Source organism: Chiloscyllium punctatum, chromosome 28, assembly GCF_047496795.1.
Source record: "Chiloscyllium punctatum isolate Juve2018m chromosome 28, sChiPun1.3, whole genome shotgun sequence".
Classification (NCBI taxonomy): Eukaryota; Metazoa; Chordata; class Chondrichthyes; order Orectolobiformes; family Hemiscylliidae; genus Chiloscyllium; species Chiloscyllium punctatum.
The window spans coordinates 63,812,213-63,828,300 of record NC_092766.1 but is presented as its reverse complement, the minus strand read 5'-3'; positions in this window follow the sequence as shown (position 1 = coordinate 63,828,300).

Genomic DNA, 16,088 nt, shown 5'->3' with positions numbered 1-16,088 from the left:
TTTAATGTGAAATGTGAAAAAGAACGATGAACATACATCTGTGTGAGTGAACCGTCAGACATTTTCAAAGAATTTTGTGACAAAGCAAAGGAAATGTTTGTTTTATTTGTAGGGATACATGATTTAAAATATTCGTGTGCTGAGTACTAATTAGACTTCATCATCAAGCTGACCTTGCAATATTTGCATTTTATATGGTTATGCTGCAGCAAATTGATCAGATATTTGCCAACATTTACAACTGGAAATAATCTGATACTGGCTTTGACTTGCATCTGTACATGACAGAGTACAGAACTTTAATGTACACAAGGAGGTTATTTGACCACTGTGTATGCATCAGCTTGTGCAGTGTCTTCCAAATTTTCCCATTTGCCACCTGTATCACTGTTGCCCTTTAATTTCGGAACTTTCAAATATATATCCAGTTCCTTTTTGAATCTTCATGCGCAAATCTCCCAGGCAGGGCATTCCAAATCCTAACAACTCTCTCAATAAATTACTTTTGCCTTATCTCACTCCGAGGTCTTCTGCTGATGATCATGATGCTGTAATGCCAGCTAACAGAAAAGGAGTATTGTTATTTTACCCTGTTTTTCTCTTCATAATTTTGATCACTGCAATAAGTTCACATCTTCGTCTGTTCTGAACAATAAAAAATAATTTCATTACACTAATTTCTCGCATCCTATTTTAAACTAATTTCTTCATTCCACTTATCATTCTGATTATTTATAAGGTTACAGGTATTCTTTTGTGTGTGTGTGTATGAGAGAGAGAGAGGGAGAGAGAGAGAGAGAAAACACAATTCTCTGTAATGTCTGAATTACACCCAGTGCCTCGTGTAAAAGGGGTAAGGATTAGATAACGATTAACATATGGTAAAAGAGCTAGCTCAGGGGCGATGGTTTCAGATTTCTGGATCATTGGGCCCTCTTCCAGGACACGTGGGGGCTTTAAGAAATGGACAGATTGCATCTTAACTGGACAAGCACCAACATCCTGGTGGGGAGGTATTCTCGTGCAAATTGGGTGGAGTTAAACTAATAAACCAGGAGGCTGGGAAACAAAGCAGCCAGAAAGGAACTGAGTAGAAGGTAGAGGTGAGTAGGACATCAGGCACGGCCAGTCTCATGGCCATGCTGCGAGAAGGAATCAAGTCAGTCCAAAATGTGAGTTGGAGGTTGGAATAAATGACAGAGATGTTTATCAGAGATTAACAAATGAAGATGGAAAGTATGGGGGACGTGAAGGAGTGAGGTGTGTGAGATCAGGAAGCTCATACTCAAGAAAACATTAAAGTGGAAAAACAAACCAAAGAAGTTATTTAAAATCCTTAGGCCTAAAAGCACAAAGCATTTGGAATAAAATTGATGAACTGGCAGTAGATACAGATATAAATGGGTATGACCTGGTAAGGATGATTGAAACATGGTTACAGGCAGATCAGGACTGAACAGTGAACTGTCCATGGGTACTTGGTATTCCGAAAGGATAGACATGAAGGTAAAGGAGGTGGAATTGGTGTGTTGGTTAATGATGATATCAAGGCTATATTAAGAAATGATATTGGCAAGAGGGAACAAAATGAAGATCAGTCCAGGTGCAAATAAAAACCAACTGAAGAAACCTCTTGGGAAGAGTAATTTTCAGCCACCGTCTCCCCAAAGTATTTCTGAGTTCAGAAATAATGAGGGCTCGTGACAAGTTAACAACTGTGGGATGAACGTGTATATTGAATCAATTAATCAATTACTCAACTTGGCAAAGGGTAGGCTCCAAGTACACATCGTAGAATATATGAAGGAATGTTTCTGAGAACAGATGGCATGGAACCACCCAGAGAGCAGGGTACTTTAGATTTGATATAAAGAAGGAATGAAAAACGATCTTGCTGTTAAGGATTGTCTTGGAAAGAAGGATCACAACATACTGTAGTTTCAAATTCAGATTGAAAGAGTGAGAACAGAGTCACATACGAGAGCCTTAGTGTTGGGGAATGATACATCCAGTGGCCTAAGGAAGATGTTGATGGGGGGTGGGGGGTGGGGGGATCAGTCAAAGGCAGGACAGATGAAGAAATTTGGCAAATACTTAAGGGGATACTAAATACCTCTCAATTAAAGTATATCTTTGAGAGAAGAGGAATTTCATGACATAGAAAAATTATCCATGTCTCGATAAGGAAGTCATCGACAGCATGAGGAAAAAAAAACTAGGGCAAATCATACTGCACAAGTTTGTCACACTCCACGGGATTGTGTAAGACAGTGGCCTCGTGCATTATAGTTGAACTCTTCATCGAAAGATCCAGATAATGTTATGGGGAGCTGGGTTTGATCCTGCCATGGCAGACGGTGGAGTCTGAATTCAAATTTGGGATTAACAAACTGATGGTGAATATGAATAGTTTGTCAGGAGAAGCTCACCTGTTTCACTAATGTCCTATGGGGAAGGAAACTGCCATCCTTACCTGGTCTGAGAGATATCTGACTCCAGACCCACAACAATGTAGATAACTCCAAACTGCCCTCTGGGAAATCAAGGATGGGCAGTAAATGCTGGCCTACGTAGCAATGCCCACTTCCTGTGAATTAATGAAAACCAACAAAAATATCAGAAAACGGTTAACACACAATATTAAAAGAAGCTATGACTGGAAATGAACGGAAACATAAATACTGCAACCAGTAGCTTTCAGTAGTACATAAAAAGAATCGCAGAGTGAAACTATGTGATGAAACTGACAAGGTAACGATGAGAAACTCAAAAATGGCAAAGGCACAAAAGCAATGCTTTCTGTTTTCACAGACTATACTAAAAACTGTAGTTCCTACAGAGGATCTTGTTGGGATTACTTTTGTTTGTCATTTTTATAAATTACCTCGATGAGGGCATAAAATGATGTGTAAGTAAATTTAATTTTGATACTAAGGTTGGTGAAGTGTGGATAGTGCTGAAGGATGTTGCAGTTTACAGAGGGACATAGGTAAGCTGCAGAGATGGGCTGAGAGGTGTCAATTTGAGTTTAATGTGTTAGGTGATTCATTTTGGAAGGAGCAAAAGGAATAAAGACTACTGTGCCAACGGTAAGATTCTTGGCAGTGTCCATGAGCAGAGAGAGCTCGGTGTCAATGTACGTAGGTCACAGAAAGTTGCCAATCTGGTTAATAGGCTTGTTAAGAAGGCGTACAGTATGTTAGATTTACTTGGAAGAGGGATAGAATTTTGGAGCCATGCGATCATGCCGCACCTGGAGTGCTGTATATTTCTGCTTGCTACATTGCAGGAAGGACGTGGAGCGTTTGTAAAGGGTTCAAAAGAGGTTTACGAGAATGTTGCCTGATTTGGAGGGAAGGTCTTATCAGGAAAGTCTGAGGGAGTTGCCGCTGTTTTCATTCGAGAGAAGAAGGTTGAGAGCTGTCTGAATTGATCTAGAAAAGACAATCAGAGGGTTAGATACGGTGGACAGTGTTATGAATTTTTAAGTGCACCATACCTTCAAGAGAGTTGAAAGGCTGGCCAGAGTACTGGAAAAATTAAAAATGCAATATTTGGTCAAACAGCTCGCAGTATCTGGGTTGCTATGAGACAAATTCTATGAAACAAATTCTAGTCAAACCTATGAAACAATCCAATCTTTTGGGGTATAAATATCAAACATTTTGAACAGTTGGCCAGAGCGGCAAAGAGCAGCAAGCCGCTAACAAGTCCAGCCTGGCAGCAGAAAGATCTGCTCCCTGACAGGGACCTTTATCAACCAAAGAACTGGGAAGCAGAATCCCCAAGAATAAGGAAAGAAGACAGGAATATGGTGAAGAATCGATAGCTGCCTGGTTTTGAAGTAAGATTTTTTTAAAAATTGTAATCAGTATTCTTTGACTGGATTATTATTATAGAGGTGGAGGTATCAGTGTGCATATCAGTCTATTGGTACGTAAAAACGGCGAACTTGCAAAATTTTGGGCTGACCCTGATGACCTTTGAAAAGGTAAAGTGCTTTTCGGTGATTAAACAGAAGAACAAATGTCTGTGGGTAAGCAGTTTGCAGGTGCCCAAATTGACACAATGGATCAAACCCGTTCAGTTATCAGGCCCTAACAGCATTTTTATCCAGGCAACAGGTCAAATGCTGCCAATTAACTTAAAACGGCACTTGGAGATTAAGGATCCATTTTAGCGTTAACAATATGAAACCAATCATATAATAAGAATTTCTTGTGTCAAGGAGATATATATAACAGAGAAGCAATTGGACAGAGGTGGAAAGTCCACTGCTCTCTGAAAAAAATGATGATAGGGAAGTGTCATCTGCAAAATACATATTGGGGTCTCACAAAAAAATCTCCATGCTCTGCCTAAAAAGCTCTAACCATCAATAAAGGTGCACAACACGCTTAGCAAATATTCTTGAAACCAGAAAACAACTAAAAAAGACATTTGAGACAGAGAAAGACGAGGGAATAAGATACATAAATTTCAAGACAGTCTATTCTGGATGAACTTTGAGAAACTAAGTTTAATTTTGTTCTTAGTAATAATGGATTTATGAGTAGAATCTGCATTAGTGAAACTGCATATCAGGAAAATCTTGTTTTATTCCAGAATAAGTAATTAGTTACAGAGAGATTGCTCAATTTGTTAGTGGTTTGTTCACTGTTAAAGTTAGAATTATACAATACCTAGAGTAGGGAAACAGGTCCTTCAGACGAACAAGGACCACACTGACCTCCCCCCCCCCCCGCCGCAAAGAGTATACCACTCAGATGCATTCTCTACCCTATTAACTATATTTACCCCAGACTAATGCACCTAACTTACACATCTGTGAACACTATGGACAATTTAGAATGCCCAATTCAAGTAACCTGCACATCTTTGGATTGTGAGAGGAAACAGGAGCACGTGTTTGAAGCCCACGCAGACACGAGTAGTATGTGATAACTCCACATAGAGGTTGGAATCGAACCTGGGTCTTTAGTGTTGTGAGGCAGCAGTGCTCGATCCTGAGCCACAGTGTCACCCCTAGACAGGCAAATAGTAATTGTTAATTACACAATGCGTGAAAGGATTCCATTTCATTGAACCACTCCTTTATAACAAACTGGGTGTCAAAAAGCAGGTGGGTTACATCACGTGTCACACTTCCTTACCACATTATAAGGCAAGGAGATCTTCGCTGGGTGCATTGGTTTTAATTATCAGATGGATGTTGACCTCCATTTCATAATATTATAGAGAGTTCGAAGTGGGTCAAGTGAATGATATATTGGTATATGGGGCTTAGCAGGAAAAATGTGTCTGTGATTGAATAGATTGGTGGTTTGAATGGAAAAACAGTACATTAATCCAATGGAGAGATTGCAAGTCTGAGGCACACAGGAATCAGGCACCTGGATCGCAAATAAAAACCGTTGCGTGCACATCATAGGGAGGCAATATAAATTTTAAAACATTTCGAAAGAGAATACATCCAGGAGAAGGGAAGATTTCCTACAGTTTTGCAGGGTACGGTGAGACTACTTCAGGAGAGCTGAGGGCCCAATGACATGAAAAGCAGTCCAGAGAAGATTCACTCAACTGATTCCTGTGAGGAGCATTTATCTCTGGAGGAAACATTGTCAGATTGGTTCAATTGGAGTTTAGGCAAATGACGCATGATCCCATTTAAACCCATAATATTCTGAGTAGTCTATTCAAGTTGAATGCTGAAACAATATTTCAATTTGTGCGAGAGATTTCCACAAATGGACGGACTCCTCGAAACTGGAGAATATCCCAGTGAAGGAGTTGTTTTAACCATCTCAAAGGGTTCTGCGTCCGTGGGAACTTCTCTCCCAGAGAGTGATGGAAGGTGAGATATTGAATATTCTTAAGACACAGTCAGACAGTTTATCGGCTATGAATTATGAATTAAAGTTATAGGGCATAGCAGGAATGTGTGTTTATGGCCACAATCAGATCTTCCATGATCTTATCACATGGCAGACATGATTCAAATTGTCCAATCACTTACTCCTGATCTTAGTTTCAACGTTGCTATTGCCTTTAGATACTGACAAATAATGAAAGCATTCTCAAGCGCACAAAGGCTCTCCCTTTCAGAATGATGAGCACAACTTGCAAATGTGATTTTTAATCAGCACTACGAAAGCACTTGTGGAAGTTTCATGGAGTTATGGAAAGATCAGATGCTTACGTCAAAGTAAAAGCCTCATTAAAACTGCGTTAGAAATCAGATAGGTTAGAATGGATGCCTTTAATCGAGCAGATTCCTGTCAGTTGTTCTTGTAAGGTGAATTCCGTTAGCAAGACCAGCATTTATTGCCTATGTCTAACTTCCATTCAGAATATGGTGGTGAACCCCAGTGATCCTCGTGTTGCAGGGAGACCAACTGATATGTTTCAAAGAAAGCCACAGGATTCTGAACAAGTGACAGTGAAGGGACAATGATATTGATTCAAGTCAGGATGCTGTGCAACCTTGGAGATTGTATTCCTCACCACATGATAGCGATGGAAATAGTGGGACAGTCTCTTGTTCTTATTTTTGGGAATTTACGGAGTGATGTAGTGAAGGTCTTTTATGAGGGAGTCTAAAATAGCATTTTGAACACAGAGCTGAACTCTCTTTTTACGTACGTTCTGCCACCTTTGCATGTTTTATTTATAAAGCTTGTGAATAATTTAGGATGGACCAGGATTTGGCATCTTGCACTGGAACATTTGTATTTTCCTTGACACTGAAGTATGTCCTTTGTAACATTCCCAATAATCGTCAGAGCTGAAAAAAAAACTGCAGAATTTATGGATTCATTCATTGTTTGCTTGAAAGAGTGAGTGTGATGAGGATAAAGATTCAATTAAATTGCACGTAATGGACACACTGCCGGAGTTCAAAATCATATTCTCACGTTTTTCTTGAATTGGAAATAAATTATGAGAACAAACGCCCATTGTTGCACATACTGTAAACAAAAAGTTTAAGAAATGTTGAGACGCCACACGAGGCGAGAAAAGACATGTCGTCTGCACTTGATGGAGATACAGAAATTCAGAATACCTGCACAATCTGAACAAGAATCAAGTGATAGAAAAAACATATAACAAGTCTTTTCTTGGACCATGATCCCCACTATGGCACATCAGGCCATTGCATCAACTGTGATAACTAATCTAATTTCTCCTGGTGATCCACTAATTCCACACTGCCCTCCTAAACACCAGTCAATGTCCCCAAGCTGATGGCCCTCTGATAGCACAGGTCGCTTCCATCTCCTCCAGACATCCACAAACAGGATAGACCAGGCAGACACATTACTTCAGTCGGCACATGCTACAAACAACTCATCTCTTCCTACTTTGACTCAGTAATCCCTCCTGGTACAGTCCCTGCCCACGTATATCCGTGATTCATCTGACACTTTACACCATTTTAGAATTTCCATTTTGCAGGTTCCATCCACCTCCTCTTTCCCATGGACGTATCATCCCATTACACATCCACCGACACCCTCCTAACCCCCACCCCCACTAGGATGGTCTCAGGACTCTCCGCTTCTTCCTGGAACACATGGCCTGAACTGCACCCAAACACCACCACCATCGTCCAACTGGCTGAGCCCGTCCTTATTCTCAATAACCTTTCTTTTTTAATATCCCCATGATCACTCTAACTTTGCCTTTCCTACACATCTTTTCTCTCTTCTGGTGTATCTTGTGCCCCAGCTCCTGATTACTGTTTGGAGGCCTGTAGAAGACTCCAATTATGTTTTTTGTTCACCTTTTCGATACCTCAATTCTACCCACACGGATTCCCCATCATCTGACCCTACTTAATTTCTTACTATTGATTTAGTTTTATTTCTTACCAATAAGGCAAGCCCGCCTCCTCCGCCCACTGGCCTATCTTTTCAATAAGATGTATATCGTTGAATATTCAGCTCCCAATCCTGATTCCCTTACAGCCATGTCTCCATGATGCCCGCCACATCATACTTGCCAATTCTGATATGCGCCACAAGCTTATTTACTCGATTCCTTCCACTGCATACATTCAGATATAACGCCTTCAGTCCTGTATTAACCGTTCCTCTTCACGTTGTCATTCGTTTGTTCCGTGTGCTTGAAGTATGATTGCTAAAATTCTCCATACACTCTGTCATATTTATGTGTGTTGGAGATTTTAATAACTTCTCCTGAATTCAGCACTCTTACCTCCTCCTTTAACTCGGGTTTTCTAATTCCACCAATATCTAACCTTGCCCACCCTCGCCCTATTTAGTTTAAAGCCCTGTCTACAGCCCTGGATGTGCGATCCCCTGGTACTCTGGTCCAAGCACGGTTTGGATGAATACCACGCCATTCAGCCCGTCTACTCTGCTTTGCTATTCAACTGAATTGTAGTTATTCTGTTCCTTTCAATGGCAGGGTCATTACCCATCATCCCTAGTTGGTCACAAAGTGCCCAGTGTCTTTGGGTACACATTCCTGATTAGGGAGCATCCAGTGCCAGGCAATGAGTTCTGAGGAGTCTCAGGAGTGATTCGAGGAAAGGCTGCATGCAGTAGTGGATGGACTGAGGGACTGAGAGGGATAGCTCGGGAACCAGTGTCACTGCAGTCACCAGGCAAGTCTCCTGAACACCCAGGGCAGCCTGAACACCAGGGTCTCTTTTACAAAAATCGGTTGCATTTGCTTCATCGATCTGAAGCAGAAATACTGACGATGGCATAAACACGAAGATAGACAGTGGAGAGACGAAAGGAGTTCATGCTCCTAATGCAAACATGGGGAGATTGTACAAACGCCACACAGATAGGTTCCAGAGATTGGAATTGAACCCGAGTCCCTGACACTGTGAGGCAGCAAAGCTGTGTCATCATGCCACCCAATGATGGCTAACAGGATTAGCGTAGTTACATGTTGCCTTCTTCAGTCAATTCCCTGGAATGCTCTCCCTCAGTCTCGATAAGACTGGGTAGCCTTTCTACAGCACCAGAGGATAACTAAAAAAAACAATAAGGTGGAGAATATGGAACGTATAAGCTAGCTCCCCATAGGAAAGGAAACTGCAAGCGTTTAGGTAAGATTTATAACAGGAAGAGATGCAAGAGTGAACGTTGGGCATCTTGAAAACGCGGCCAGCCACAGAGAAACGGAGAAGAAAAGAATTGGAGAATGAAATGAATAGGTGTTTTGCATCAGTCCTCACAATGGTTGACAACTAGCAGCATTCCAGAACTTCAAGACAGCCAAGGGCGAGAGATGAGTGTAGTGATCGGTGCTGATGAGAAGGTGCTGTGCAAAGCTGCAATGTTTGAAGATGGATAAATCACACAGACTGGAAGGATAACAATGCAAAGTTCTGAAGGAAATAGAAGAGAAGATTGTGGAGGCAGTGGTGGTGGATTTTCAGAAATAAATGTCCTCAGGAAACGTCACAGAGATCTGGAAAATCGGAATGTAAAATCTCTGTGCAAGGAAAGTAGGGAGGCAAAAGACAAGAAATCATAAGGCAGTTCGCCTGACATCGGTCATTAATCGGGTTTTCGAGCCCAGTATTAACAATGAGGCCGCAGAGTAGAGTCATAGAGATGTACAGCACGGAAACGGACCCTTTGGTCCATCTTGTCCATGCCGAACCAGATATCCCAATCTCATATCGTCCCATTTGCCAGTATCCAGCCCATATCCCTCTAAACCCTTTTTAAGCATATACCCATCCAGATGCATTTTAAACGTTGCAATTGTACCAGCCTCATTAGCCATGGTTGATTTATCTCTTCAATTAGATATTTATGCATTTGAAGAATGTACATGTGTTATAAATGATGTATCTTTTCAAATTCTAGCTATTTCCTGTCTCCCGACAAAGTTTTTTGAGATTCAGAGGTCTCCTCTTTCCTAGTTAATAAACTCACACTTAAGTATTTCTTGTCAAGTCTGTCCATTTTAAAGAAAAAAGTCTTGCCGGAGTTGTGCTGAAATGACATTTAAGTTTTGGCGTGACAAGACTATTCCATGTGCCAATAAGGTTAGGAATAGAATGGTAGTAGAGTTAAATACATGGGCAAAGAACTGGTAGAGGAGGCAGCACTTCCGATATGTGTATCATTGGGATTCCCGAGTCCCTCTCTCAAACAAATCTCTATAATATTAACAGAGCAGTGATATATTCTCACCCAAGCTCCAAGTTCATCCGTCTTGCCTGTCATACTCCTCATATTATAATCAGCACACTTCAGACTGCCAGGCTCATTGTGTTCAGTAACCTCGATCTGTTTGTTTTTGGTCTTAGCTGTACTGGGATTAGTCGTCAACCCTGCCTCAGTCGTGTACTTGTGGACCTACTGCTCTGGTTCCCACTGTTCCCCCCTCCCCCCAACGGCCACAGTAGTTTCAACCCTCCTGAGTGACAACAGCAAAACTGCCTCCCAGGAGATTGCTGCCAGTTCAGGTCCATCCCGTCCTTCTTGCGTACATCCTATCGACCTGCAAATTCCAATGATCCACATATCGGAGATTGCTGCCAATTAAGGTCCATCCCGTCCTTCTTGTGTATATCCAATCGACTCAGGATCTGATGGCATTGGGCTGAAGTGTGTTTATGTCAACACACTGATTATTATGGGTAAGGCAGATGAGCTTACAGCCTGATTCAATACGTGGAACCATGATGTTGCAGCCATTACAGGCACTTAGTTTGGAGAAGGACAGGACTGGGTGTTCACCGTTCCAGGGTATTGTTGTGTTAGACGAGATACAGAGAAAGGTATAATAGGTGGATGAGCTGTATTACTAATCAGGGATCATGCTGCATTTGCACTCAGAGAGGTCGTACTGGAGGGCTCATCCACTGAGGCAAGAGGAGTACAGCACAAAAATAAAATTGATGCAATTATTGTGTTCGGATTATACTATAGTCCGTTCAACAGCTACCGAGACTTTGAGAACAAATGTGTGGGCCAGTTATGGAAAGGTGTAATAAAAACAGAGTTGTCATAGTGAGTGACTTCAACATCCCCAACATTGACTGGGACTCCATTAGAGTAAGTGGCTAAGATGGGGCAGAATTTGTTTTGTTTACTTGAAACAATATGTGGATAGTCCACTACATGAAGGGTCATACTGGACCTCGTATTGGCTAATGAGCCTGGACAGGTGACTGACATTTCAGGGAACAGCATTGTGGTATCATTTTGGAAACGCCTTCAGTTTTAAGGTAGCTAAGAACATGGATAAGTCAGGACTTTTTGAGAAGCTATGGAATTGGAGTAAGGCAATTTACGTCAGTATCAGGCAGGAGCTAGGGAGTGTTAATTGGGAGGAGTAGCTATCAGGCAAATCCACATTGTGTGTGTGGCAACTGTTCATTAAATCCTGATTGCAATATCATGTGGCGAACGTCCTCTCGACTGTTCGAATTTCAATCTATTTTATTTGAACAGATATTTCAAAGTCGCTCTATACCAGAGAACAGCAAGAGATAATGGATGATTGTGCCCTGTGTCCTTCACTGAACCAGTTTGTCTCTACAGGCACCTAATGTTTTTATTGTGGGTCAGAGAACCTCAGAATTAATACAACACAGACGGAGGCCATTCAGTCCTTCGTACACCCACGAGCTCTCCAACTACGCTATCTGAAAGCAGAGCGAGTTATTGGAGATAGACAAAGAGAGAAAGAGAGACTGAAATAGAAAGAAATAATGTGAAGGGAGATAAACAGAGAGGAGCGAAAACAGAGTGACAGAGTGAGTGAGAAATGAAGGGGTGTGAAATGGGGATGAAATTAGGTAGATCAGGAGACAGCATGAGGAGAAATAGACAGAAGATCGAAGTTTTATTTAAACATTCCCCTGAAATACAAGATCTTTGTTTAGGAGCCATACCCTGTGAGCACCATGATATTACTGGTGGTCATCCCAGATCATTTATCTCCTATAATATCACAGAGTTGAGTGGCTGACAGCTAAACAGAATCCAATAGACCAATTGACTGGCTCCAGAGAGAAGGTGGATTAATTTAAATAGACTGTGCCAATAGTAGCAGGAACCGATAACTTCCTAAATCACTGTGGGAGAGACTGGGCTAGAGAATCACAGTGAGGGGATCACTGTCAGAGGGCAAATCAGCATCTCAGCTGTGGGTCAAGTAATGACTGAAAAGGTTTGCACCCCACTTCCATGGTTTAGTAATCCACATTTCACTTCATACAGCTCGATATCATGAGGGTATTTTAACAATCTTATCTCTTTATACATTTCATATTTTGGTTTGCCGAGAAAATCGTGTTGTCCCTGTATTTTGTGTTGAATAAACACATTTCATTTCTGGGGAAGAAAGGACCTGTTCTGATGGTTTGGAGATGCCGGTGTTGGACTGGGGTGTACAAAGTTAAAAATCACACAACACCAGGTTATAGTCGAAAAGGTTTAATTTGAAGCACACTAGCTTTCGGAGCGATGCTCCTTCATCAGGTTATAGTGGAGGGCTCAATCGTAACACAGAATTTAGAGCAAAAATGTACAGTGTGATGTAACTAAAATCATACATTGAAAAATTGAGTGTCGGTTAAGCCTGTCATCTGTTAGAATACAGTGATAGTTTCACTTTTTTCATGTGTAAATCACAAAACCTTTTTTTTTAAAGTTGCATTCTCGGGTTAGCTGTTAACAATGATGATAGCTACAGAATATGTTGAAGGTGTTGGCCCCCTGTGTTCTCTGTCTATGCCATCCTGCTTAGATTGATTCTAATCTAAAAAGTGAGACAACGGAGTTTTACACAATTTCATGCAGTTTTTGAGCATAGAGTTCTACATGAATGCATGCAGTTTTTGAGCAAAGGACAATGTAACTTTGCAAGTACAAATTCAGCCCACAACATATGTGTGTGTCTGTGGGTCTTTGTCTGTCTGTGTGTGTCTGTCTGTCTGGGTTGGGGGTTGTGAGTGTGCGAAAGTGTATGTGTGTGTGTAGTGAGTGCAGAATGTCTTAAGTTTGTGGGGCGGTATGTGTGGGAGACTGTGCGTGTGTCTGTAAGAGTGTGAGTGGGTGTCTGTGTGCGCGTCTGTGTACGGATGTCCGTGTGTATGTGAGTGTGTGTGTGTGCGTGTGTGCGTGTGTGTGTGTGTGTGTGTGTGTGCGTCGGAGCATCTGTGTGTTTGTCTAGTGCAATGGTGGCCACCTGTAATGTGACATGAACCCAAGGTCCAGGTTGAGGCCCTCCCTATGGGTACCGAACTTAGCTATCAGCCTCTGCTCAGCCACCTTTCTCTGCTGCCTGCCCCGAAGTCCACCTTGGAGGATGGTCACCCGAAAGTCCGAGGCTGAATGTCCTAGACCACTGAAGTGTTCCTCAACTGGGAACCCTCCTGTCTGTTGATTGTTGAGCAGTTCCAATTCTTCCATTGCCACGCCCTTTGCACGGTTTCCCCAATGTACCATGCCTCCGGGCATCCTTGCCTGAAACTAATAAGATAGACAACGTTGGCTGAGATACATGAGTACCTGCCATGTACAAGGTGGGAGGTGTCCCCACACGTAATGGTGGTATCCATGTCCACACTCTGATCCGTCTTGAAGCGTCCACTGTGACAGGGTTGTATGAAGTTGTCTTGAGAGCCGGGCAGCTTGCTACGAACAACGATCTGTTTGAGGTTTGGCGGCGTTTGAAGGCATGTAGTGGAGTTGTGGGGAAGGTCTTGGTGAGGTGCTCATCACCATTGATAATGTGTTGCAGGTCACAAAGAACATGACGTAATTTTTCAGTTCCTGGGAAGTACTGAAAAACGAAGGGTACCCTGTCAGTTGCAGTGCGTGTCTGTCTCCTGAGGACGTCATTACGGTTCCTTGCTGTGGCACATCGCAATTGGCGGTCGATGAGTTGAGCATTGTACCCCGATCTTGTGAGGGCATCCTTGAGTCCTTCCAGGTGTCCGTCATGTTCCTCCTCATCTGAGCAGATCCGTTGTATGCGTAGGACCTGTCCATAGGGGATGGCTGTTTTAATATGTTTTGGGTGCAAGCTGGAGAAGTGATGCATTGTTAGGTTGTCTGTGGGTTTGCGGTAGATGTTCTGATGGGACAGCATTTATCGGATCCATGCTGGGACCAGAGTCCGAATGAATCGCTTAACTAGGGTTATAGACAGGGATGTAAATGGAATAGGAGTGGGCGGACGGTAATCAGTTACGGGGTAATCAGAAACCTGAATTAAAAGAGGAGGTAAAAGTGCAGAATTTAGGATAGATTATTAAAATCTCCATCATAGACATAAATAGGATAGAGTATCTAGAAATGATTAACAAACAAACTTTGAGCACACTGGAAAACGAATGACATTGAGAGGAGGGATGGATAATACAGGACTGACAGTGTTATGCCTGAATGCATGCAGTATAAGGAATAGAGTAAATTAATTCGTGACCCAGATCGAAACTGACAGGTATGACGTGATGGGCATCATGGAAACATGACTGCAAGGGGATCAGGATTGGGAGCTAAATATTCAAGGATATGCACCCTTTCCAAAAGATACGCACGTGGGTTGACAAGGTGGTTTCCTTATTAGTAAGAAATGAAACTAAATCAATAGCAAGAAATAACATAGGGTCAGATGGTGTAGAATCTGCATGGGTAGAATTGAGGAAGCACAATGTTAAAGCAAACACAGTTGGAGTCTTATACAGGCCGACAAACAGTAGTGAGGAGCTGAGCCATCAGATACATCAGAAGATAGAAAAGATGTGAAGGAAAGACAAGGTTACAGTGATCATGGGCGATTTCAATATGCAGGGGGACTGGAAAAATCAGATTGGTAGTGGATTATAAGAAAAGCAATTCATGGAATGTCTACAAGATTTTTTTTAGTAGCTTGTGGTGCAGTGCACGAGGGAACAGGCAATACTGGTTTTAGTGTTGTGCAAATAGGCAGACTAGATAAGGGAGCTTAAACTGAAAGAAGCCGTCAGAAGGAGCGATCATAACATGGTTGAATTTATCCTTCAATTTGAGAGGCAGAAGATAGAATCAGAGGCAACAGTACTTCAGCTGAATAAGGGCAACTGCAGAGGCATAAGGGAGAATCTGGGTAGAATTGACGGGGACAGTAGCCTAGCAGAAAAGTCAGTAGAACAGCAATGGCAGGAGGCTCTAAGAGTAACTTCGGAGACACAGCAGAGATTCATTGCAAGGAGAAAGAGGCATGGTACAACGAGGATGAAGCAACTATGGCTGAAGAGTGAAGTCGGGGATAGCATCAAAGCAAAAGAGAGAAATATATCATGTAGTGATGGACAGTGTGAAACCAAAGTATTGGGAAGCTTACAAAGACCAACAGAGGGCAACAAAATTGTGTAAGGAGGGAGAAAATTAAATAAGTGGGTAAGCTAGCCACTGAGATATATAAAGTGCAAAAGAGAGACAAAAGTAGATAATGGAAATGATGCCAGAGAGGTAGTCGCGGGGAGCAAAGGAATCACTGAGGAACTTTGCGTCAGTCTTCACAGTGGAAGACACGATTAATTTCCCAAAAATTCAACAGAGTGAGGGGAAGAACGGAGTATGGTGGTCATCACCAAAGAGAACGAATAGGAAAACTAAATGGCCAAAATGCAGATAAATTATCTGGACCAGATGGACTACACCAAAGCCTTGTAAGAGAGATAGCTGAAGGTGTAGTACAAGCGTTAGTTGTGATCTTTCAGGAATGACTCGAATCAAGAAAGGGCAAAGTGGACTGGAAAATCTCTAACGTGACATCCCGTTTAACAAGGGATTAAGGCAGAAGACAGAAAATTACAGACTGATTAACCTAACCTCAGTTGTGAGTAAGATCCTGAAATCCATCATGAAGAATGAGATTTCTGAATACTTGGATGTAGATGGTAAAGTAGGGCGGAGTTATTATGGTTATATCAAGGGGCGGTCATGCCTGACAAACCACTAGAATGTTTTGAGGAAATAGTGAGCAGAGTAGGAGAGCCAATGGATATTATCTACCTACACCTCAAGATGTCCTTTGACAAATTGCTACACTGGAAGTTATTGAGAAAGGGGACCCATGGTGTCAGAGGCAATGTG